At 48.3% G+C, this 26,181-nt stretch overlaps 2 pseudogenes; one reads left to right on the top strand and one right to left on the bottom strand.

Moving 5' to 3' along the window:
* Positions 1-26,181, bottom strand: part of LOC137467236 (zinc finger protein 252-like) — a 158,569-nt pseudogene that overhangs the window by 75,589 nt on the left and 56,799 nt on the right.
* Positions 4,954-25,840, top strand: LOC137467245 (serine/threonine-protein kinase pim-1-like; annotated as a pseudogene).

Genomic DNA, 26,181 nt, shown 5'->3' with positions numbered 1-26,181 from the left:
ATGCTGATCCCCATTAATATGAATGGTTGAACTTCATTTGACATCAGTCAGTCCAGGGGCTGAGTGCAAGTACATTATTCCCCGTGCCATTAATGCAAGTCACATACCCCAGCTAGGCAGATAAGGGAAATAGAATTTTCAGTAGTCATTGTTGTTTTGCTTTGCAGTACTGTGTGGAGGTGGTCAACTCCTCATGCTTGATTATCTTCAAGATATTTGTTGCACTTTATAAAGTTCATCGGCAAACTTGTGCTTGCTTCTTAAAAGTAGTCTGCTGTGTCATGTAGCCCATTTGACTGGGTAGAAAGAAGCATGTCATGTTTAAGATAGTGACACTGATAATTAGCTGTTACTATCTAATTCCACTTCTTTTTTTCACTTCAATTCCTCCTAGAATATCTAGTGAGTACATTTAGCATCAGTTTCCCCAGCAGAAATAGTAGGCACACATTTTCTTTACAATGACTCCATGATGTATGTACTAGTTACTGTTATATTTTAAGTTGAATGTACGAAAGGTATTATATAAGTTTTGAAAACTACCTTAATAGTGTTTTATTCTTCTCTAGGCACAGGAATTTTGATTTTGTATTGTGATTTAAATAGACAATAACTAAAAGTGAAGGCTTTAGTTTCTTAATTGGTTGTCACATATTTTAGGGGTGGTTACCATTTAGTTTGGTAAAGGATCCGAAGACTCAGATTCCTTTTGAACAGCCAATATCTAGTTTTTCTGATGATTTATTCATAGCAGTTAGGTTTTTGCAATTCCTTGTGAGGAAATTGCCCTTCATAGGATCTGTCTATGTAAGGTTATTGTATAACGCATGCTCATTTGCTTAGTTGTATTTGTAAGCTCCAGCTGTGCCCATCACTTGCTAAATCTGTCATTAAAGGATTTTGTTTCTAATTCTGCCTGGCTTTGTTTTCAGATGTCTCTGAATTCCTTCCTGTGTTGAGTCACAGCTGTGAAAAGAGAAATCTCCCTCTTTAATTCAAGGGGTCAGTGGTTTAAAAGCACTAAAGCCTTGTGGGGAACAGCTTAAGGAAGGTAGTTAATCATAGTGACCCCAAGACTTCATAAACTTACACAAGGCTCATCTGACAGGCAGAGTCCTGGATATCTTCAAGCCCTGGTTTCTTTGAGGAGTAACTGTTTTGCCAGGGAGTGGAATCCTCTATGGAACAAGCACCAGTGATGGGTCTTTGCCACCTGCTCAGCTGTGGCTATAGAAACACAGCTTAATCTTCTCCACCACATTTCTTTTTCTAGCTAAGCCAGCATGCAGCCCAATTCCTTTCTAGTAGTTTTTTTTCCCTGCAATGTTGAGAAATATTTAATGTGGTAACTACAATGGCTTCCACTTCCTGGTGTCACTGGGACATAACAGACTGGCAGGAAAGAGCTGCTGATCTGGATAGAAAAGAGAGGTCAGGAGGGAACACACAGATGGTCTTGTGTGCTGGGCGAGCAGAAGTCATTGGCGTGGTTTGGGTGTCAATAATTCATCCAGTGGCATTTTTCACCCAACTTCTTCAGACTCCAGTGGGGAAATCTTGGAATAAATCCCCCTCTTGTCTCCATGCAGGCAAAAGCCTTATTTCACATACCATGTTAATAACTTTGACACTCAGCTGTGGGCTTAGTTTTCACGGGATGGGCAAACCAGGACCATGTGGGTGAACTGTACGTGGAAGCTGTGAGATACTGAATTAAGTGATACAGCTAATGCAGTGCCTGTACCTATGCTGTGTGTACTCCACTTGTCCTATGCACACATTGCTATTCTTGGTACAGGGGTTGATTATCTGCCTATGGATCAGTTCTTGAATTGCTTCAGCTTTTGGACAGTGTTATAAAAGACAAGTGATCCTGTTTTCAGTCAGATTTTAATAGTGAAGTAGTTAATTCGTAAGCAGCTCAGGTAGACATTGCCCTTATCAGAAGAGTCTTTGGGAAGATAAGGTCACTAGAGAGTAGAAAAAGTCATTTGATGGCTGTCAGACATCCAAGTTTAAGTGGAAGGGTGTTGGATGTTGAGCAAGACCTTCAGTGTGTGATTCAGTTCAGTTATTAATTTGTCCATTAACTGCTAAAGGAAATAGTAGAAAAATTAGGATTGAAGGAGACATGAGGAAGTCATATGATTTTATTTGTATTTCGAAGGATGGATAACTTCAGCTTTGGATTAGATTGCTTAGAGCTATGTCCAGTCAAGCTTCAAATGTCTGCAAAGATGGAGAATCCACAATTTCTCTGAGCTCCTGTTCCAGTGTTGACAATCCTTTCATTCCTTGAGGAATGAAACCTCAGAAGTCCCTCAAGATTGAGATTGCCTCATCATCTTAGGGGACAAATGACTTAGGGGAAAAGGAAATGAGAAGTGTTTTACATCCTGCCTTTTTAATATTGGACTTCTGGTTATGGAAACTAACTGGTTAACCATCTAAATTTTTTCCTTTTTTTCAGTGAAATACTGATTCATCCTTGCACACTGTGTCCTCACAAGACACAGGAAAGTTATTGTGATTTTAAACTAAAGTGGAAGTATTTCTGTGTTGAATGGAGGAGGTGATGCATGAATTCTTGGTTTCTTTTTCAGTATGGCTGTTTCAGATTCCAGGAACTGTCATGATAGCACCCCTCATAAAGCAGCTTAAAAATAGCAAAACAACTGTTGCACCAAATATAAAGTGATTCCTGCTGTGTCACAAACAGAAAGGTTTTTGAAGCTCTGAATAGATAGCAGCATGTTGTAACCCTTGAAAATGGTAAAATTGATGATCAGAGGACACAGGGCTGTTAAAGCTTTGATGACCTGCTGTCTGAACCCATACTGGCAGTGTGTTTTTCCTTACACAGCTCTGTGAAGTTCTTTATAGAAAATGAAACTGTGATTGCTTGTAATTTTCTGCAGTTTGCACAAGCACTTAAATCACAAATAAAACACTGTAAAAAGTGGTATGTGAGTCATGGATCTCCCTGCAGGAGTTCCAAGTCTGTTGTCCCTGTGGAGAAGGTTGGCTGTGTGACTAGGGGGATGTGGGTACTGGTCCTGACGGCTAGTGTGATGTTATCCAAGGGATGTCATCTCCGATGGCAGCATTAAAAGAAATCCAGCTACCTCTAACAAGGATAGAGGGTAGAGAATGGAGACATTAAAGCTTTTAAAGTGCTCAGATGCTGTGATGATGAGTACCTGAGGGAAACCCATCAAGAGGAGCAGGTCCCCATTGAGTCAATGACTTGTGTAAGCTCACAAGTGGGATTTTTTATAGAGACTCTGCTGATTCTCTGTCACATATACTCCAAATTTAAATGAAATCAAGTGTTTAAAAAAACCAGGAAGAAGGCAAATGTGTTCAGTCTAACAATAAAATAACTGGGTTATTGGGCCAACAGATGATCACTGCTGTGCAGTGTACACGTTCATATGTGTATCACTTTACATTTTAGCTGCACAAAATGTTGATCCAAAATTAGGTGGACAATGCATTAAAAAAACCCGTCTCCAGTAGACTTCAAGAATATAGTAATGATTTTTTAAATCAATTTGTTGAAAGTGGAAATTAAAATCCTTCCGGCATGTCTTTCCCTATAGTGTAGTTTATATATGAAATCCTGCAGACTGTGCTGCACAGAGTTCACTGACAGTGCATCAAATAATGAGGCCATACGTTGATGAAAGGAATTTTAGTAAAATATGCCATTGGATATACAGCAAACAGATTTGATCAAAGCCCAGCTGCCGTATGAAGTAGACATTTTTTAACCATTACTAAACTGCATTAGCCTGAATTATTTTGAAAGTTATGATTTGACTTCTACACAGCTGACAATAAACTAAATAGTACTGGCAGTTAAGGAAACATGCTTTCAGGATTTGTAAAATAGAAAAAATAAAAAAAAATTTTATTATATTAAGATGCCAACTACAACGTGCAGTTGCCTCTACTCAACATTTGTAACATTCTGTTTTTATCGGAGAGTCTCACAGACTTTAGATTTTTATTTTTTAATCATTGCTGGAGAGGTAAGTGCAGTGCTTGGGTCAGGTACAAATTCTGCACTCAGGGAATGTGCCCCGATAGGGTTTGATCCTCAGCGGGGACAATGCATGGCAGCGACCGAGGGGATTCCTGTTCCCCTGTGTAGGAGTCCAGACTCTGGGTCGGGGCTGACCAGGGCAAAGTTCCCGTGTTTGGACAGGCTCAGGGGCTGCCCCCGGGGAGCGGGGGGCTGGGCGCGGGAGCGAGCGGGCAACGGAAAAACGGACACGGGGACAAACGGCCCCGGAGCTTCAGTTGCAGCGGCAGCGGCAGCGGCAGCAGCGGCAGCAGCGGCAGCGGCAGCTAAAGCACATACTTATTGAGTCCCTCTCGCATCTCCTCTCCCTCTCCTGCTGTCCCGCACCCTCTCCCGCTCTCCCTTTCCCGTTGTCCCCTCCTCTCCCAGTCTCCCTCTCCCCCTGCCGGGCCATGTCCCCAGCCCGCCCCCGGCCCCCGGCGGGGCTGCCCCGTCCTCATCCCCGTCCCCGTCCCCGGCCGTCCCGCCGGGGTCTCGTCTCCGCCCGGCTCTGGGCGTGCTGGCGGTGGCGCTGCTGGGCGGGCATCAGTGCCTGGAGCTCGGGCGGCACCGCTGCCCTCTGGCTCCGCCTGGCCCGAGCCCGGCCCCGGCCCCGACGTGGGCTCCAGTCCCGGCCCCGGCCCCGGCTCCTCCCGGGCCCCGCGGAGGACACACGCGGCGCGGCCGCTCCCGCCGCCCCCGCTGGGGCTTCCCCGGCCCGAGCTCCGCCGCTCGGCAGCGCGGCCGTCGGCCCCGAGCCGCCGCTGTCCCGTTCCAGGGACAGAACGCCTGGGGAGGGCCGGCCCGGGGCGCTCGGGGGGCGCTCGGGGGCCGCTCCTGGCCCCGGGCCGAGCGCTGACAGCCGCGTCCCGCCCGCAGGGAAGGCGCAGGAGGAGGCCCTGCAGGAGCGGTACCGGCTGGGTTCGCTGCTGGGCAGCGGCGGCTTCGGCAGCGTCTTCGCGGCCACGCGGCTCTCGGACGGCGCCCCGGTGAGCGGCGGGGCCGGCGGCGGGCGCAGGAGAAGGGGGCGGAGGAGGAGGAGGATTAGCAGGAGGAGGAGGAGGAGGTGGAGGGGGCGGAGGAGGAGGAGGATGGGGCCCGGCGGGGCGGGCGGCGCGCTCAACCCACTGCTCTCTCTTGCTTGCAGGTGGCCATCAAAAGGGTGCCACGGAACCGCGTCCGGCACTGGGGCGAGCTGGTGAGTGAGCGGGGCCAGCGGCAGAAGCCGGGCCGTGCCGGGTGGCGAGGAGCCGGGGCCCGGCAGGGTGGGAGCCGCCGGGAGCCCTGCAGGGAGAGCGGGCATGGGCTGAGCGGGGCATGCAGAGCATCCCGGGCTGGCTGAGGGGTTCCCCAGCCCTGGCACGGCCTCAGCCCCACTGACGGCATCGCGCTCCTCCCGCAGCCCGACGGCACCAGCGCACCCCTGGAGGTCGTGCTGCTGGACAAGGTGTCCTCTGGCTGCACTGGTGTCATTCAGCTCCTGGAGTGGCTTGAGCTCCCTGACAGCGTCGTGCTGGTGCTGGAGCGTCCGGAGCGGTGCCAGGAGCTGTCGGGTTTCCTGGCGGAGCGGAGGTTCCTGCCGGAGGAGGAGGCGCGGGGGCTGTTCCGCCAGGTGCTGGAGGCCGTGCGGCACTGCACCAGCTGCGGGGTCCTGCACAGGGACATCAAGCCTGAGAACATCCTGCTCGACCTGGCCACCGGGCAGCTGAAACTGATTGACTTTGGCTGTGGCGCCTTCCTCCAAGACACAGCCTACACCCAGTTTGCAGGTGAGCTCTGCCGGGGGATGCTCCTGGGCATCTCATGGCCCAGCCGGGGTGCAGCCCCAGGGCTCCCCCTATTGCAGCCAGGATGGGATTAATGCTGGAGCCAAGCTGATTTGGGTGGGGGTGTGAGGGGGGCCAGCTCCAGCCCTGCCGACAGCCTTCAGCACCCACTGTGGCCTGGGCTAAGGCTGGAGCTGGGGCAGCCAGCCTGACAAAAACCCCAGTGGGGGTAGCAGAGAGGGGGGTCTGACCCTGTGCCCTGGATGGTTTGGTGTGCAGGCGAGAAGGGCTTGGACTGCTCTGCTCCCATTGTTTGCCTTGACTGGTTAACATTTTTGGGGGGCCGTGCAGGCGGGGAGTAGAGCGGGCTTTCTCCACCACTGGATGAGTTTTGCTTTTGTGTGTCATGGTTGGGCCTTCCCAGGATTTCTGCTGCCCTCTTCCAACACCAGTGGCTTCTTTTCCAGCCCCAAGTCTGTACACAAGTCCCAGGTGCTGGTGAGAGGGCAGCAGTCACCCTGTGTGCCACTGGGGCAGCCCCCACAGGCCATGGGGTGCTGGGGCCAGGCTCTGGGAGCAGCAGCGTCCCCCTGATGAACTCTGTCTGTGTTCCACAGGAACCCTGTCCTACAGCCCACCAGAGTGGATCCACCACCAACGCTACCACGGCGAGGCAGCGACGATCTGGTCCCTGGGCCTCCTGCTGTACCACCTGGTCATGGGGAAGCACCCGTTCAGGAGGGGCCAGGAGATCATCTGGGGGCGGATCTTGTTCCCACGACGGCTCTCTCAAGGTGGGTCCTCATCTCTGGCCATGGGGGCAATACCAGTGCTGGGAGACAGCAGCAGCTCATGAGCATCCTGCTCTGGCAGCTGCTGAGGAGGTGGCACATGTCCTGCTCTCCTGCTCTCCTCCAAACACAGAATCCATGGGGAAGTTTAGGCCCAGCTCTGGGCACACCCAGCATGGCCTGGGCATGGGAACAGGGGGGCAACTTCTCCAACTGACTGGTGATTTCTGGTTTGTTTCCCCAGAGTGCCAGGATCTCATTAAGAGGTGTTTGTCCATGCAGCCCTTGGACAGGCCGTCCTTAGAAGAGCTTTTCCGTGATCCATGGGTGCAGGGTGGTCTTCTGCCCTAGAAGATGGGAGAGATCAACGTGCACAGTTGGATCCAGGGGCCTGGCAGGTAACAGCTCCACACTTGTCCTGGCAATCAGTGGCAAAGCCAACCAGACTGGTTTTGTCCTGCCTGTGTCACTGCCCAGGGGTCATCAGATGGGAACACGCAGCCCTTGTGCTGGAGCTGAGCTGCTCTGCCCAGCACTGGTGGCCACCATCTGAGCTGGTTTTGCTTGTCCTGGTTCCCTGACAGCTGGGGCCCTGGGCAGAACCTTGACAGCCTGGGCTCACCTCAGGGAAGGAGGAGGCGGCCCTGGAGAAGCTGTACCAGGTGGGGCTGCTGCTGCTGCTGGGGACAGTGAGGACGACATCAAAAATGACAACCTCTTCCTCCACCTGGTCACCGGCAGCTGAAGATGATGGACTTTGATTCTGGCGCCTTCTCCAAAGCCAGGCTCCACAGGGAATTTGCAGGTGAGTCCACACGCAGGGGGATGCTCCCAGATTTGGGCATTGCACAGCCTGGCCGGGAACCAAAGGTTCCCCCATTGCTGGGGCAGATGCAGCTGATCCTTCAGTCGGCTGCCAGGCTGCTTTTGGCAGGGCTGGGGGGATGGGCTGGGGTGCTGATGAAATGGGAGTGGGCTCCTGGCCCTGCCAACAGCCCCAGCACCCACCGTGCCCCGGGCTGGGGCTGGGGCAGCCAGCCCGACACAAACAAACCCCCATGGTGGGAGCAGAGGTGGGACTCCAGAACCTGTGCAGGGGCTGCTTTGCTTTGCAGGCAAGGAAGGGCTTGGGCTGCTCCACTGCCCCTGTGTGCTTTGGGATCACCGTTATTTTGGAGGGCAGTGCAGGGGGGAAGGGAGATAGCCTGGGCTTCCCTCACCTGTGGGTGGGTTTTTCCCGGGCATGCAGGGGTTGGGCCTTCCTTAAGCCCCTGACAGAGATAAGATTTTTGACCTTTTTTCTTGTTCCCCTTTTTGTCTGTAATCTATTTTCAATAATTTGTTGTGTGTTTTTCTAGAGGAAGCGTTCCAGGTGGGGTCCAGTTTGGATGGGGAAATGCTTGGGAGCAGCTGTTGCGTGGATGGGCCGTGCCCTTGGAGAAGGCTGAGGACATCGTTTGGGACCAGCTTTTCTTCCAGCGGAGGATGGCGTGAGGTGGGTCCGGTCTGCTTGGCATGGTGGGATCAGAGCTTTGGGGAGATGGCAGCGAGCACAGGAGCATCCTGCTCTGGGCAGCTGCTGAGGGCTGGATGTGCCGTGGCCGCCTGCAGGCTGGGCACATGTCCTGCCCTCCTGCTCTGCTCCCACAGGCAGCAGGGATGGGCAGCTCTGGGCACAGCTCTGGGCACGGCCAGCATGGCCTGGGCACTGCGGGCGGCTGGGACAAGGGGCCAGGAGCCTTCAGCTGACGGGCGCTTTCTGGTTTCTCTCCTTGCAGCCGGGCTCTGCAGGTGCTGAGGCTGCTCTGGGCTGTGCCAGGGCTCTGCTGGAGCTCAGCACCGGGCCGCAATCAGCCAAAGAAGAAATGGGGTGACCTGCAGCACAGACCTGCTTGAGCATTTCAGCAACACAGCTCAAGTTTGCAGAGTGTACACCTCCAAGGGCAAACATGACACCACCCAAAAATTAAACTTGTTCAATAGCTTCTGAAATGAAATCAATCTGGGATGACCCCAAATGACATTTTGCAGCTTGCTCAAGCTGTAGCTCAGCCCTTCTCTGAACTGTTCTCTCCCCCACCTGCCTTTTACTTCCCAACTGCTCCCTCTTGTCCCCCAGTGAGTTCCCAGCCCATGGCAGTCTCCATCACACTGTTGCCTTCCTTGGTGCCCCTCACCATGAGGAAGGCCGAGCCCCAGGCTTAGGGACTCATCCTGTCACTGGCTGAGGAGCAGCAATGTCTCAGAGCTCCAGTGAGATTTTAGTGTCATTCAGAGCTGCTTTCCAGCCCTCAGCTGTCCTCACTGCTGAGTTCCCACTCCCTTTTCCTCGTCCTTGCAGCAGGATGAGCTCTGTGAATCCCCTTGAGCCTCCCCACTCTTCCCAGCCCACGCATCCACCTCAGTTATGCTGAAGCTGCAGCTTCTCTGTCTCCTGTGGCACACCAGTCCAGTCCCCTGTGCGGGGAGCCCCAGCCCCAGAGCACAGCACTCGGCAGTGCACTCCGGGCTGGAGCAGCTGCCCTGCAGCCATGGCTTGGCTCTTTGTGGCAAGGGAATGCTCCCTGTTTGCAGCTGTCCCTGCAGGATGGCCCCAGGGCAGAGCCCAGCCGGGCTCCCACTGCAGCCCCTGAAGCATGGGGCAGACAGTGGTCCCAGAGCTGAGGTTCATGGGGAGCACCCGGAGCTGTGGCTTTCAGTCAGTGTTGGCAATTGTTGTGTTCTCATCTCCTGCAGCCTGTGGGGAAAGCAACCTGTGTTGCCAGGCCTGTGTGTGCCAGGGGCTCTTGGATGTCTCTGTACCCATGGACAGAAGGCTCTGTGTGTGCCAGGGGCTCTTGGATGTCTCTGTATCCATGGACAGAAGGCCCTGTCTGTGCCAGGGGCTCTAGGATGTCTCTACCCATGGACAGAAGGCCCTGTCTGTGCCAGGGTTTCCATAATGTCTCTGTGCCCATGGGTATGGAATAGCATGGACACTGAAAGTGTCAGTCCCGTTGCTTGCACGCTCCTTCCTTTGTGCACAAGACACATCCAGGCACACCGCCATGTACAGATACATTAAAAGGACAGGGAGGGACAGAGATTTCCCACAGTACTCCAACTTTGGCATAACTCACCTTTTAGCTGATGGCCAGGGGATTTTTTTTCCCAGCTCTGTGTGAGAAGGTGTCCAGGAGCTGAAGGCGCAGCATTTAGAAGCAGTTTCAGGATTTCTAGGCAGGAAGTGGAGCTGACAACCATCCACGTAACTTGCCGTATTCATCAGGATGTGCTGCTGGTTCTTTGGGAATATGGCCCAATGGAGAGACGAGACTTGGAAAAATCCCAGCTCTCTGTGGGTTTGTGCAAAGGGGGAGCAGCAGAAACACTTTGTGTCTGCTTTGGGGACACAAGGTCCAAGGAGCTGCGGTGGCAGAGGGTGACCTGGGCTGGTGGCAGGTGAAGTCCTGGTTCATGGCATCCCAGAGTGGCACAGGACAAAGCTCCAAGCACTCCCAACCCCACTGATGAAGTCTTTGTGATGCTGCACATCCTATAGGAAAAGCTGCTGTCACACAATGCACTGGGATTTCTAAGTTTCATTTTAATTACTTTAGGTCCAAGTTTCAAACTGCAATGTTTTTGTTCTCAAGACACAGTCATGCACAATCCATCTCTCATCCTCCTATTGCTTCAACACCAATTTAAAAAAATAAATCTTAATATTGGAAACAAAACCCAATGTCTTTAAAAAAAGAATGCTGGGGTCAGTCAGTAAGATGGATCCAGGCCATCAGAACAGGCACAAAGTAAATGAGTTCTCCTTTTAAAAAGATCAGTTACCTCTTAAATCCAAAGTTACAGAAGATTTCATTACACATTTGTTTCTTTTTGTTTTCTCTTTCATATTTTTCTCATTTTTAAAATTTTTTTCTATTTCTTTTTAAGTAGATAACACATCATGTAAAATAGGTAAGATTTTTCAGCAAAAATCAGATTTTTCAGCAAAAATAAGATTTACAGCAAAATAAGATACATTTCTGATAAACAATGAAAATATTTACTCCTCTGTTTAATTTTCTCTGGATACCCTGCGGTAAAAAATCTAGCAGATATGAGAAGAGGTGTCAAGTGTTTGCTTTGGACTAAGCTGGAGTTCAGCACTGCTGACATCCTGATCCAGCCAAGAGTTGCAGAATTCTTTTGCACATCCCGAATGTGTTTGCAGGCACAGCACCTGCAGTGCTGACACACCAGTGCACGTGAATAACTCTGTTACTCCCTCACAGAAGTTGGGCTCTGCCCCAGAGCGAGGTGCTCCAGCCCTTTGCTCCTGGTTCCCGTGGGGAGCAGCTCCCTTCCCTCTGGCTGAGCTGCTCAGGCAGAGCCCGGCAGCTCCTGGCCCTGCAGGGCTGAGGCTTTTCCCCGTGGCTGGGCACAGACTGATGGAGCAGCACCGCTGAACACGGGCACACACAGGGACCAGCAGCAGCTGCCTTTGGCCACCTGAGGCTCCAAGGCCCAAACTCAGAGCAGACAGGGCTGGAAGAGACTCACAGGCTCCCTGCTGGCTGTGCTGCCCCACTTGTGCCCACCTGGGAGCCCCCAGGGCCAGCAGGGACTTGAGATGGCAGCCCTGGGCTCCTGGAGCTTGTGCAAGGAGCGGAGCTGGGGACTCCCTGTCCATGGGGAGCTTCCAGATGGAAAAGGCTGCTGTGCCCAGGCAGCTCCAAGGGCACAGAAAGGAGGGTCTCAACCACGGGATCTGTGCCAGTCCCACAGTCCTGGGCAGCAGCCACCGAGCCCTGGGGGAGCAGAGGGCACAGCAAGAGGGACAAAAGCAGGCAAGGTCAGAGACTGGAGAGAGCCAGACCCGGCAGCAGGAACAGCTGCTCCATTGCACTCTTGGAGAAAGCTCTTGGCTGCTTCAAAGCGCTGAAAGGCGTGCAGGGCAGAGAGGAGGCCACACCAAACACTGCTCCTGTTTGCACAGCCTCCCCTCTCCGTGTCCCAGAAGGAATTGGATGGACTGTGCTCTTCTCTCCGAGTGTCTCGTTCAGCACGAGCAGCTGAGTGCCAGGAGCTGAAGGAGCTGAAGCCTCAGGCCTCAAGAGCTGGGCCTGAGGAGACTTTGTGAGCAAATGAATGCTGCTAACATGGACCTGGCTGAATGCAGCAGATGGAATCATGGAATCACAGAATCCTTTCTGTTGGAAAAGACCTCTGAGCTCATCCAGTCCAGCCGGTCACCCAGCAGTGTCGAGCCCAGCACTAAACCACGTCCCTGAAGTGCCAAGGCCTGGACAACAGCCCTGAGTGAGGCCCTGAGCCAAAGGTGGCCTCTAGATGAACCTTCCAACCAAAGGTTATCTTTGCATCTGCTCACTTGTCACTGTAGAGCAGGACGGGAACGAAAATGACTCCAAATCAAAGGCAAAGAGAATGAACTCCGATCTATTTCAAATGCACCGCTCCATTTATAGAGAACATCGTGTGGACTGATTTCATTGGTCTTAGAGTAAAAACATCTCACACCACTGGTGTGCAGTGAATGACGCACAGTGGCAGAACCCATCTATAAACAATGTGAACAACAAGATAGATTAGAGAATTATTTACATTCTTTCCCAACTGTCTCCCAGGCTCTCGCCTGGTTAGAAAACCTTCTCTTTTTCTCTCTGACTGAACTGAGAATATCCACACCCTGCTTTCTGGGATTTCTGGCCCTGCCTCCTGTCCCAGAGTTTGGCAATTCCCCTTGCACGGCGTGCTGAGCTCTCCATGACCAGCTCGAGAGGTTTCTCAGCTGTTGCGTCCTGTGGCATGGCACAAGAATCTGCCTCCAATTAGCTCGGGAGCGCAGCTCCAGACACATGGGTTTGGTTGAGTAAATGCTATTTGTTTGGTGGGTAATGATGTTTTTCTAAGCTTATGCTTTATTCATAGCATGAGTGACATTTCTGCAAGAGGTAGTGATGTGTCTCTGGGTCTTAGTTCTGTTCTGGTTTTGGAAAATACACTTCAAACAGCTATAGCATTACACATTAGATAACCGGCGTATGAGTAAAATTACAGTAATAACTAGGGGCTTATGAATTAAATGAAATAAATATAGACACTAGGTTTTAAAAACAACAGGCCTTTACTATGATGAAAGGAATAATTTCGATTCAAGGGTGGAATAGATCTTGGGTTTGAATTTAATTATATGTTACAGTTTTGCAATTATCATTGTTGGATTACTCATGGGATTAAAATGCACATCTTTTAAAATGAAAGGTAGAAATATAGCTTTTTAAACATTTCATTTCAAGATCATTAGGTACATTATTACCTCAGCTACAAGACAATTTCATTTTTGCTCTGATCCTCTTTGATTTCTAACAGATAGGAAACAGCCTTCAGTAGTCTCTCTTCATTGTGTTTCTTTTTCTGTATTCCCATGTCTCGTCCTAAATTGCTTCTATTGAAGATCTGCAGTGGCCCAAATGACCATATTTGAGCTCTGAATTTGTTGTATTTCTCTTCCTGTTTTTTCTTTTGGCCTGTTTTCAGATTAATAATGTGAGACTAGATAAGCTTCACAAAAAAAAAAAAAAAGAGTATTTCATCATGTTAACCCAATAATCCTATCAGGCAGCATCAAACAAACAAGCTGTGTGTTTCTCCAGAGCCCTGAGACGAATACCTTTTTTGAAACATGGAGATTTATATTCCTGTGGGAATGTAAGTGATATCAAGGGCAGCAGATTTTGAGTGCAGCTGTTTTTACCATTAACAGAGGTAAGTATTTGAAGGAATTTTGATATTTCAGCCATGGTTTATTATCAAGGGTCTCTTGTGTGAAATATGCCAACCAGAACATAGATGACCATTGATTGCTACATTTGGCTTCATTAAAAAAAAAAAAAAAAAAAAAAAGGAAGAAATTTCTTAAATGCATTATGTTTTTAATATTTAAGAAGTAAGTTCATGGAAACCTGGAAACTCATACTCAGGTGCAGTGAATCACAAGAGTTTCTTGTGGAACAAAGCACAGCCATCTATACTGCGTGTGTATCTGAGTGTGCGTGGGTTACTTTTTTGTGAATCGTGAATCTTTTCTATCTTTAGATTGTTATTAATAGAAGAACTTTAAAATTCCTTTCACATTGATAGCCAGAATTTTGGATCAAATACATAGAAAGAAATACAGAAGTGTGGGCATTTCTGAGGTTCTAGAGTTCCCCATATGACCAAGCAGTAGAGTTTATAATCTCTGTATTTTAACTTTCCTTGTCCGGTAATATGGACTAGAAAAATAAGATTTGTATATAGAGTCTAAAAGCATAGAAGATTAATAGTTTGAAGTACTGCCTTCAGCTTTCACAAAATTCATGGAGAAGTGAAGACTAACAACATTAAGGAGGTGTTCAATAGCTCTGTGTGATTGAGCAAAGCAGTTTCATTAGATTTTCTTTTCCCTCTTTTTTTTTTTTTATAATAATTTCAGCTGTGCTTTTGCCAAATACCAGTCTCAGAACTTTGCACCCTACATTCTGACAAGAGGCAGCAGTATAAAAGAGGTGGGAAGAGAGGCTTTAGCAATATATTTTCTCCTTTTGCCATTCTCCCAAGGCAAAACCTGGAGTCTTTCTGAAGCCATTGGCCAGCATTTACTCTTAATCTCCAGCCTGTATCTACATATTAATTTTTTAAAAATTGTATTCAATGGATCATGTAAATAAGTCTGCTGTCCAGCAATTATTCATGTAAGATGCAATGCAACCAAATTGTATTGTGATTTTCCTATTGCAAAATCTTGTCCTTTTTAAAAAATTTACTAATATTTTATTTTTCTGAAGGCAGAGTGGATGCAGACAATGTACCTGCCAAAGTCAGAGAGATTGCAGACAGGGTTTCCAGCTTTTAAGTTTCCAGGGCTTTGTGTATTCAGATTCAGGCATTCTAACTTTGAACATGCAGCCACTTAATCTTGCAAAGACAAAGGTTGTATTGGCATGGAAGCAAATACAGAAATGCACTCTGTAAGGCCATGAAAGAATGTCACTGCATTACAGCAGCCTAACAAGGTATCATACATCAGCTGAAGCATTGTAATTGTCTGTGTATGCACTTGAGCTTGCCCAGAGCGACGTAAACATCCATATGCTCCAGGGATTACTCATTAAATGAAGCATTATGGTTTAGTACTGAGAAATCTCTGCTGTCCTTCCATTATTTTCTACTTAAATGATCATTTTCTTCTGCATAACAGTAAGTTTTAATTACGCGATTTGCTATGTGTGTATGTTGGATGTTTTTCAGTTGCTCATGCAGACTGTAGACAAACACATACATGTGTGCAGACACAACATTTTCCCTGCTATAATTTGGTATTTCTGGCACTTTGCAATAGTAGGGTCAAAGCCAAACTGTAGCTACCTCTGGAAAATCTTACAAGTAGCTGTAATTGAAAAAGGCAGTATAACTTTTCTGTTTTAAAACCTAGTGGAGACTTTTTTTCAGAAAATTGAATGCTTTTCATCATTGCTTCAATGTGAGTTTTTGATGAAGTCATGGAACTTTTGAATGTGTGTATTTTTTGAAACAATTCTGAAACTCATTAGGCAGTAACAGAAATGCCTTTACATTATCGTGGTCCACTGCTAACTCAAAATTTGACTTTTGATAGATGTAGTAAAAAGAATGAAATTATTCTGAATTCTAAGTAAGTAAATACAACTAGTTTGATCCTCCAGGATAATTACAGTTTATAATACTGAATTGAAAAGTTTATTGTGGTTGTAAAACAAAAGGAACTTTTTGATAGGGCTTACTGTTGTAGTTCTGTGAGATGCAATCCTTTTGGATATTTCCTACCCCTCATGATTCACTCTGTTGCTAATGAAGTTGCATTCTGACAGGCCTTTAAATTAATGCCTATGCCTGTATGAAGCACAAGTATGGAGTACATAAAGTACAATTGTTTTAAGTATTTATATTTGTCTACTGATGCACTAGAATCTAACAAACTCAAAGGAGGAATCCCTTTCACGAGCTGTAAATTTCAAAAGTTCTGACCTATTGACTTCATGAGAGCAAAAATTCTCCAGTGGGAGTAAGATGTTCATCATGCCTTAACATAAAGTCCAGGAGTCAGGGAAATGCCTGGCTGGAATAAACAAGCAGCTCATCCAGTCTGCCATTCTGGCACCAAGGGCGGGTAAGACCAGATGTTTCAACGGAAGGCATAAATCTTCACAATTTTACTGTTCTGTATTGCAAGATGATGTTTCTTACATCACTCACACCTTGAAACCTGAAGATTAAGAGAGCTTATAACTCTTACTTCCTCATAGTCAGTTTATAACATAAATCTTAAAGCACATTTCTTAAATTATTCAGTAATTTTGAAAGCAGATTTTGAAGATACATTATCAACTGGTGCAAAAGTAAAACGCTTCACCTCCATGCTGCCTTTATTAGAGTAAAAGTTGTGAATATGAGAAATCCTGGTCATTTCAGTAAACTAAAAGTGAATTTTACTGCAGCGTGAGAGAGGCAAAGGGCCTTGTCAAGGAGAGATGTGACAGATCTCCCCAGCTGCTGGGTGCTGGGATGCCTTTTCCATCCTACCTGCCTGCAGGTACTCACCAGTTCATGTGTGGGAACCCTTCTGCTACCAATCCTGAGCCACTGATGGCTGTGAAACTGAAGGGTTTGTCTTTCACTGATCTCAGCTCTGATTTTGCCCCATGTTTGCCAGCCTTGGCAAATGCTTACTCTGTTGAATTGAACTTAGTTTGTTCAAAGCTGATCCTGGATTCTCACCAAAGATTTAGTCGTGAAATATCTCGTCTTGTGCAGTGACCATAGCAAGATATTTCTCTTTGGCAGCAAACACTCATTAGAACTGATGACTACTATCACCTTCTTAACTTTCTCTTGACCAATTTTCACTTAATTTCCCACTCACTCCGTGAGACAATTATACAAAATAAATAATGAGGTAGCATGTGTCATGCAGCTAATGTTGAAACAGTTGGATGAGCATCAAACTAAATCCGAATTTTCCTTTTTTTATTGCCCAATGGGAGCTACTTTCTGGCTAATGTTATGAAGGTGGTGGTGTATGAGGGGAAATTAATACATTATCACATTGCACTATTGGTATTGGAAGTGGTTCTTCACACACTGGGTAGCAGACATATAAACTTGTTTGCCAGATGGTGTTGCAGATGCAAGAATTTTACAAGGGCTCAGAGGGATGCTGGACAAGTACTTGAAAGTGATATCTACTTGGGGGTTGCAAAATAGACAGGCCACAATAGGCTCAGGAAATCTCCTGAGCTGAAAATAGATGGAGAGGAGGGGGGGCACTAAGGGTAGGGAAATATCGTATATAAATGTTCTATATTTTTTCTTCTTGCTGTTGAAAAGAGACCACTAGACTGGATGAGCCTTTAGTTTTGCCATTACAAACATTTTTATATTCTTATTTAAGTAACAAGTTGTTGTGTGAGAGGATTTTTCTGGAACAGGAAATTAATGTTGAAGGTGGAGAAAACCCAGAACTGCTTAAATGTAGAAAATCAGTAATATGTTTTGTGATCCATATTGCTAAGGAAAGAAAAATGAGAGACCACTTTAATGCTGAAAGAATATCAAATGTGAATACTTTCTCAGTTACTGACTGCCTAAGTTTGCAGTCTTGCCTTTTTAGCTTTTATATTTCACCTTATATTACCGTCAGGAATAGATCGTCATTGTTTTGTGGTGACTTCTACTGGTAGTTCACCAGGTACATATAGAAGGCATTTTCTGGTCTAGCTGTCTGTCTCCTACATCCTACATGCTTCTTTCTGTGGTAGAACTTAAGTTCCGTAACTTGCACTACAGTACGCATATACTATTGATAAAGGAAAAAACGGCTGTAGCACTATGTCTGCTAAAGATATTCTTCTTTTTCAGAAAGCAGATCCTTATGTGGAACAATTAAAGGAGACATGGTCAAGTTATAGTTCATGGGTCAGTTTAGTGTCTCATGATACTGAAATTTTTTATGCACTTACTTTAATCTCGTTTTTTTCATTTGTCTCATCCTTCATTGGGGTTGGCCTTGCATGCTGAATTCTTTTCTTTTTATTGCTTTATGGTTTTTAATGTCTGCACAAACTCCTCTGAAAAACAAGAGTGTGGTTGAGGTGCCTCTAAAGAAACAGAGATGCCAGGGCTTGAGTGGGCTTTTTGAATTCACTCACTCTGCATGTCCTGACTACCAGAGCTGGGTTATAACTTGTAAAAGTCACTAGAAACAGCTGACTTTCTTATCATCCATAAAATTTAAATTTGCATCTGGCAGACTTTTTGTTGCCAAAAAAGTTTAGGAAAAAAGTTACGGTTATCATTGTTACTATTGCCCTTCTTAATTTTATTAGGATTAATGATGATGGTGAAAATTATAACTGTCCTTACTCCCAGAATTGCTCTACTTGATATTAAGAAGACCAAAACTCTGCTGCAGTGGTTTCTTTTGCATGTTTTAATGTTTTACTGGGTAATATCAGCTACAGACTTTTATCAGCTGTCTGAAGTTACTGCTTGCTGATCATTAGATTGACTACAACCCATGAGTTTATAGATATCCTGAAACCATTCAAGAATAAGTTCTGCGAGAAGGTATTTTTCCAGAAAATCTATCTGTAAGAAAAACTGCTTTTTGCATCCTGCCAGTGTATTAGTGGTGTGAGACAATAGCAATTCAACAGTCATTTTCTTGGTACAAGTTATTAGTCATCTTTGTTCTTTTGAGGAGATATTTTCAGTGGTTTGGGTTTGGGTTTTTTTTGTTTTGGTTTTTTTTTTTTGTTTATTTTTTTTGCTTTGGTTTTTTTTTTTTTTTGCATTAATGGCACTTCTGTCACCATCTGGCTTAGTCAATTACAGATCTCCAGAATAACATAACTCACAGTTTGCATGTATGTCTCTGTTTTTCTTGGGGTCCGGAGAAATGTGACTATTCTGCATTTCCTAGAAAGGGAGTTGTGAGACCTCAGCCCTCATTGCACATTACACAGAAAGAATCTGTAATGAGCTCTTTCTGTGCCTCAGGAGGAGCACAAAGCAGCTGGAGCGGGACTAAGAGTCCAGACAGCTGAGCTCAGTGGGGATGGAGGATGGTCAGCACTACAGAGAAAATGTTCGATAGCTTGTCAATTCATGACCCTGAGGTCCGAGAGGCTTCCATTCCCTCGGACAAATGCTGATCCCCGTTAATATGAATGGTTGAACTTCATTTGACATCAGTCAGTCCAGGGGCTGAGTGCAAGTACATTATTCCCCGTGCCATTAATGCAAGTCACATACCCCAGCTAGGCAGATAAGGGAAATAGAATTTTCAGTAGTCATTGTTGTTTTGCTTTGCAGTACTGTGTGGAGGTGGTCAACTCCTCATGCTTGATTATCTTCAAGATATTTGTTGCACTTTATAAAGTTCATCGGCAAACTTGTGCTTGCTTCTTAAAAGTAGTCTGCTGTGTCATGTAGCCCATTTGACTGGGTAGAAAGAAGCATGTCATGTTTAAGATAGTGACACTGATAATTAGCTGTTACTATCTAATTCCACTTCTTTTTTTCACTTCAATTCCTCCTAGAATATCTAGTGAGTACATTTAGCATCAGTTTCCCCAGCAGAAATAGTAGGCACACATTTTCTTTACAATGACTCCATGATGTATGTACTAGTTACTGTTATATTTTAAGTTGAATGTACGAAAGGTATTATATAAGTTTTGAAAACTACCTTAATAGTGTTTTATTCTTCTCTAGGCACAGGAATTTTGATTTTGTATTGTGATTTAAATAGACAATAACTAAAAGTGAAGGCTTTAGTTTCTTAATTGGTTGTCACATATTTTAGGGGTGGTTACCATTTAGTTTGGTAAAGGATCCGAAGACTCAGATTCCTTTTGAACAGCCAATATCTAGTTTTTCTGATGATTTATTCATAGCAGTTAGGTTTTTGCAATTCCTTGTGAGGAAATTGCCCTTCATAGGATCTGTCTATGTAAGGTTATTGTATAACGCATGCTCATTTGCTTAGTTGTATTTGTAAGCTCCAGCTGTGCCCATCACTTGCTAAATCTGTCATTAAAGGATTTTGTTTCTAATTCTGCCTGGCTTTGTTTTCAGATGTCTCTGAATTCCTTCCTGTGTTGAGTCACAGCTGTGAAAAGAGAAATCTCCCTCTTTAATTCAAGGGGTCAGTGGTTTAAAAGCACTAAAGCCTTGTGGGGAACAGCTTAAGGAAGGTAGTTAATCATAGTGACCCCAAGACTTCATAAACTTACACAAGGCTCATCTGACAGGCAGAGTCCTGGATATCTTCAAGCCCTGGTTTCTTTGAGGAGTAACTGTTTTGCCAGGGAGTGGAATCCTCTATGGAACAAGCACCAGTGATGGGTCTTTGCCACCTGCTCAGCTGTGGCTATAGAAACACAGCTTAATCTTCTCCACCACATTTCTTTTTCTAGCTAAGCCAGCATGCAGCCCAATTCCTTTCTAGTAGTTTTTTTTCCCTGCAATGTTGAGAAATATTTAATGTGGTAACTACAATGGCTTCCACTTCCTGGTGTCACTGGGACATAACAGACTGGCAGGAAAGAGCTGCTGATCTGGATAGAAAAGAGAGGTCAGGAGGGAACACACAGATGGTCTTGTGTGCTGGGCGAGCAGAAGTCATTGGCGTGGTTTGGGTGTCAATAATTCATCCAGTGGCATTTTTCACCCAACTTCTTCAGACTCCAGTGGGGAAATCTTGGAATAAATCCCCCTCTTGTCTCCATGCAGGCAAAAGCCTTATTTCACATACCATGTTAATAACTTTGACACTCAGCTGTGGGCTTAGTTTTCACGGGATGGGCAAACCAGGACCATGTGGGTGAACTGTACGTGGAAGCTGTGAGATACTGAATTAAGTGATACAGCTAATGCAGTGCCTGTACCTATGCTGTGTGTACTCCACTTGTCCTATGCACACATTGCTATTCTTGGTACAGGGGTTGATTATCTGCCTATGGATCAGTTCTTGAATTGCTTCAGCTTTTGGACAGTGTTATAAAAGACAAGTGATCCTGTTTTCAGTCAGATTTTAATAGTGAAGTAGTTAATTCGTAAGCAGCTCAGGTAGACATTGCCCTTATCAGAAGAGTCTTTGGGAAGATAAGGTCACTAGAGAGTAGAAAAAGTCATTTGATGGCTGTCAGACATCCAAGTTTAAGTGGAAGGGTGTTGGATGTTGAGCAAGACCTTCAGTGTGTGATTCAGTTCAGTTATTAATTTGTCCATTAACTGCTAAAGGAAATAGTAGAAAAATTAGGATTGAAGGAGACATGAGGAAGTCATATGATTTTATTTGTATTTCGAAGGATGGATAACTTCAGCTTTGGATTAGATTGCTTAGAGCTATGTCCAGTCAAGCTTCAAATGTCTGCAAAGATGGAGAATCCACAATTTCTCTGAGCTCCTGTTCCAGTGTTGACAATCCTTTCATTCCCTGAGGAATGAAACCTCAGAAGTCCCTCAAGATTGAGATTGCCTCATCATCTTAGGGGACAAATGACTTAGGGGAAAAGGAAATGAGAAGTGTTTTACATCCTGCCTTTTTAATGTTGGACTTCTGGTTATGGAAACTAACTGGTTAACCATCTAAATTTTTTCCTTTTTTTCAGTGAAATACTGATTCATCCTTGCACACTGTGTCCTCACAAGACACAGGAAAGTTATTGTGATTTTAAACTAAAGTGGAAGTATTTCTGTGTTGAATGGAGGAGGTGATGCATGAATTCTTGGTTTCTTTTTCAGTATGGCTGTTTCAGATTCCAGGAACTGTCATGATAGCACCCCTCATAAAGCAGCTTAAAAATAGCAAAACAACTGTTGCACCAAATATAAAGTGATTCCTGCTGTGTCACAAACAGAAAGGTTTTTGAAGCTCTGAATAGATAGCAGCATGTTGTAACCCTTGAAAATGGTAAAATTGATGATCAGAGGACACAGGGCTGTTAAAGCTTTGATGACCTGCTGTCTGAACCCATACTGGCAGTGTGTTTTTCCTTACACAGCTCTGTGAAGTTCTTTATAGAAAATGAAACTGTGATTGCTTGTAATTTTCTGCAGTTTGCACAAGCACTTAAATCACAAATAAAACACTGTAAAAAGTGGTATGTGAGTCATGGATCTCCCTGCAGGAGTTCCAAGTCTGTTGTCCCTGTGGAGAAGGTTGGCTGTGTGACTAGGGGGATGTGGGTACTGGTCCTGACGGCTAGTGTGATGTTATCCAAGGGATGTCATCTCCTATGGCAGCATTAAAAGAAATCCAGCTACCTCTAACAAGGATAGAGGGTAGAGAATGGAGACATTAAAGCTTTTAAAGTGCTCAGATGCTGTGATGATGAGTACCTGAGGGAAACCCATCAAGAGGAGCAGGTCCCCATTGAGTCAATGACTTGTGTAAGCTCACAAGTGGGATTTTTTATAGAGACTCTGCTGATTCTCTGTCACATATACTCCAAATTTAAATGAAATCAAGTGTTTAAAAAAACCAGGAAGAAAGCAAATGTGTTCAGTCTAACAATAAAATAACTGGGTTATTGGGCCAACAGATGATCACTGCTGTGCAGTGTACACGTTCATATGTGTATCACTTTACATTTTAGCTGCACAAAATGTTGATCCAAAATTAGGTGGACAATGCATTAAAAAAACCCGTCTCCAGTAGACTTCAAGAATATAGTAATGAATTTTTAAATCAATTTGTTGAAAGTGGAAATTAAAATCCTTCCGGCATGTCTTTCCCTATAGTGTAGTTTATATATGAAATCCTGCAGACTGTGCTGCACAGAGTTCACTGACAGTGCATCAAATAATGAGGCCATACGTTGATGAAAGGAATTTTAGTAAAATATGCCATTGGATATACAGCAAACAGATTTGATCAAAGCCCAGCTGCCGTATGAAGTAGACATTTTTTAACCATTACTAAACTGCATTAGCCTGAATTATTTTGAAAGTTATGATTTGACTTCTACACAGCTGACAATAAACTAAATAGTACTGGCAGTTAAGGAAACATGCTTTCAGGATTTGTAAAATAGAAAAAATAAAAAAAAATTTTATTATATTAAGATGCCAACTACAACGTGCAGTTGCCTCTACTCAACATTTGTAACATTCTGTTTTTATCGGAGAGTCTCACAGACTTTAGATTTTTATTTTTTAATCATTGCTGGAGAGGTAAGTGCAGTGCTTGGGTCAGGTACAAATTCTGCACTCAGGGAATGTGCCCCGATAGGGTTTGATCCTCAGCGGGGACAATGCATGGCAGCGACCGAGGGGATTCCTGTTCCCCTGTGTAGGAGTCCAGACTCAGGGTCTGGGCTGACCAGGGCAAAGTTCCCGTGTTTGGACAGGCTCAGGGGCTGCCCCCGGGGAGCGGGGGGCTGGGCGCGGGGGCGAGCGGGCAACGGAAAAACGGACACGGGGACAAACAGCCCCGGAGCTTCAGTTGCAGCGGCAGCAGCAGCGGCAGCAGCGGCAGCAGCAGCGGCAGCGGCAGCACATACTCTATTGAGTGCCCTCTCGCATCTCCTCTCCCTCTCCTGCTGTCCCGCACCCTCTCCCGCTCTCCCTTTCCCGTTGTCCCCTCCTCTCCCAGTATCCCTCTCCCCCTGCCGGGCCATGTCCCCAGCCCGCCCCCGGCCCCCGGCGGGGCTGCCCCGTCCTCATCCCCGTCCCCGTCCCCGGCCGTCCCGCCGGGGTCTCGTCTCCGCCCGGCTCTGGGCGTGCTGGCGGTGGCGCTGCTGGGCGGGCTTCAGTGCCTGGAGCTCGGGCGGCACCGCCGCCCTCTGGCTCCGCCTGGCCCGAGCCCGGCCCCGGCCCCGACGTGGGCTCCAGTCCCGGCCCCAGCCCCGGCTCCTCCCGGGCCCCGCGGAGGACACACGCGGCGCGGCCGCTCCCGCCGCCCCCGCTGCGGCTTCCCCGGCCCGAGCTCCGCCGCTCGGCAGCGCGGCCGTCGGCCCCGAGCCGCCGCTGTCCCGTTCCAGGGACAGAACGCCTGGGGAGGGCCGGCCCGGGGCGCTCGGGGGGCGCTCGGGGGCCGCTCCTGGCCCCGGGCCGAGCGCTGACAGCCCCGTCCCGCCCGCAGGGAAGGCGCAGGAGGAGGCCCTGCAGGAGCGGTACCGGCTGGGTTCGCTGCTGGGCAGCGGCGGCTTCGGCAGCGTCTTCGCAGCCACGCGGCTCTCGGACGGCGCCCCGGTGAGCGGCGGGGCCGGCGGCGGGCGCAGGAGAAGGGGGCGGAGGAGGAGGAGGATTAGCAGGAGGAGGAGGAGGAGGTGGAGGGGGCGGAGGAGGAGGAGGATGGGGCCCGGCGGGGCGGGCGGCGCGCTCAACCCACTGCTCTCTCTTGCTTGCAGGTGGCCATCAAAAGGGTGCCACGGAACCGCGTCCGGCACTGGGGCGAGCTGGTGAGTGAGCGGGGCCAGCGGCAGAAGCCGGGCCGTGCCGGGTGGCGAGGAGCCGGGGCCCGGCAGGGTGGGAGCCGCCGGGAGCCCTGCAGGGAGAGCGGGCATGGGCTGAGCGGGGCATGCAGAGCATCCCGGGCTGGCTGAGGGGTTCCCCAGCCCTGGCACGGCCTCAGCCCCACTGACGGCATCGCGTTCCTCCCGCAGCCCGACGGCACCAGCGCACCCCTGGAGGTCGTGCTGCTGGACAAGGTGTCCTCTGGCTGCACTGGTGTCATTCAGCTCCTGGAGTGGCTTGAGCTCCCTGACAGCGTCGTGCTGGTGCTGGAGCGTCCGGAGCGGTGCCAGGAGCTGTCGGGTTTCCTGGCGGAGCGGAGGTTCCTGCCGGAGGAGGAGGCGCGGGGGCTGTTCCGCCAGGTGCTGGAGGCCGTGCGGCACTGCACCAGCTGCGGGGTCCTGCACAGGGACATCAAGCCTGAGAACATCCTGCTCGACCTGGCCACCGGGCAGCTGAAACTGATTGACTTTGGCTGTGGCGCCTTCCTCCAAGACACAGCCTACACCCAGTTTGCAGGTGAGCTCTGCCGGGGGATGCTCCTGGGCATCTCATGGCCCAGCCGGGGTGCAGCCCCAGGGCTCCCCCTATTGCAGCCAGGATGGGATTAATGCTGGAGCCAAGCTGATTTGGGTGGGGGTGTGAGGGGGGCCAGCTCCAGCCCTGCCGACAGCCTTCAGCACCCACTGTGGCCTGGGCTAAGGCTGGAGCTGGGGCAGCCAGCCTGACAAAAACCCCAGTGGGGGTAGCAGAGAGGGGGGTCTGACCCTGTGCCCTGGATGGTTTGGTGTGCAGGCGAGAAGGGCTTGGACTGCTCTGCTCCCATTGTTTGCCTTGACTGGTTAACATTTTTGGGGGGCCGTGCAGGCGGGGAGTAGAGCGGGCTTTCTCCACCACTGGATGAGTTTTGCTTTTGTGTGTCATGGTTGGGCCTTCCCAGGATTTCTGCTGCCCTCTTCCAACACCAGTGGCTTCTTTTCCAGCCCCAAGTCTGTACACAAGTCCCAGGTGCTGGTATGAGGGCAGCAGTCACCCTGTGTTCCACTGGGGCAGCCCCCACATGCCATGGGGTGCTGGGGCCAGGCTCTGGGAGCAGCAGCGTCCCCCTGATGAACTCTGTCTATGTTCCACAGGAACCCTGTCCTACAGCCCACCAGAGTGGATCCAGCACCAACGCTACCACGGCGAGGCAGCGACGATCTGGTCCCTGGGCCTCCTGCTGTACCACCTGGTCATGGGGAAGCACCCGTTCAGGAGGGGCCAGGAGATCATCTGGGGGCGGATCTTGTTCCCACGACGGCTCTCTCAAGGTGGGTCCTCATCTCTGGCCATGGGGGCAATACCAGTGCTGGGAGACAGCAGCAGCTCATGAGCATCCTGCTCTGGCAGCTGCTGAGGAGGTGGCACATGTCCTGCTCTCCTGCTCTCCTCCAAACACAGAATCCATGGGGAAGTTTAGGCCCAGCTCTGGGCACACCCAGCATGGCCTGGGCATGGGAACAGGGGGGCAACTTCTCCAACTGACTGGTGATTTCTGGTTTGTTTCCCCAGAGTGCCAGGATCTCATTAAGAGGTGTTTGTCCATGCAGCCCTCGGACAGGCCATCCTTAGAAGAGCTTTTCCGTGATCCATGGGTGCAGGGTGGTCTTCTGCCCTAGAAGATGGGAGAGATCAACGTGCACAGTTGGATCCAGGGGCCTGGCAGGTAACAGCTCCACACTTGTCCTGGCAATCAGTGGCAAAGCCAACCAGACTGGTTTTGTCCTGCCTGTGTCACTGCCCAGGGGTCATCAGATGGGAACACGCAGCCCTTGTGCTGGAGCTGAGCTGCTCTGCCCAGCACTGGTGGCCACCATCTGAGCTGGTTTTGCTTGTCCTGGTTCCCTGACAGCTGGGGCCCTGGGCAGAACCTTGACAGCCTGGGCTCACCTCAGGGAAGGAGGAGGCGGCCCTGGAGAAGCTGTACCAGGTGGGGCTGCTGCTGCTGGGGACAGTGAGGACGACATCAAGGATGACAACC

Source organism: Anomalospiza imberbis, unplaced genomic scaffold (assembly GCF_031753505.1).
Source record: "Anomalospiza imberbis isolate Cuckoo-Finch-1a 21T00152 unplaced genomic scaffold, ASM3175350v1 scaffold_55, whole genome shotgun sequence".
NCBI classification, from domain to species: domain Eukaryota; kingdom Metazoa; phylum Chordata; class Aves; order Passeriformes; family Viduidae; genus Anomalospiza; species Anomalospiza imberbis.
Note: the sequence above shows the minus strand (reverse complement) of the source record. Positions and strands in the feature narration are given on the sequence as shown.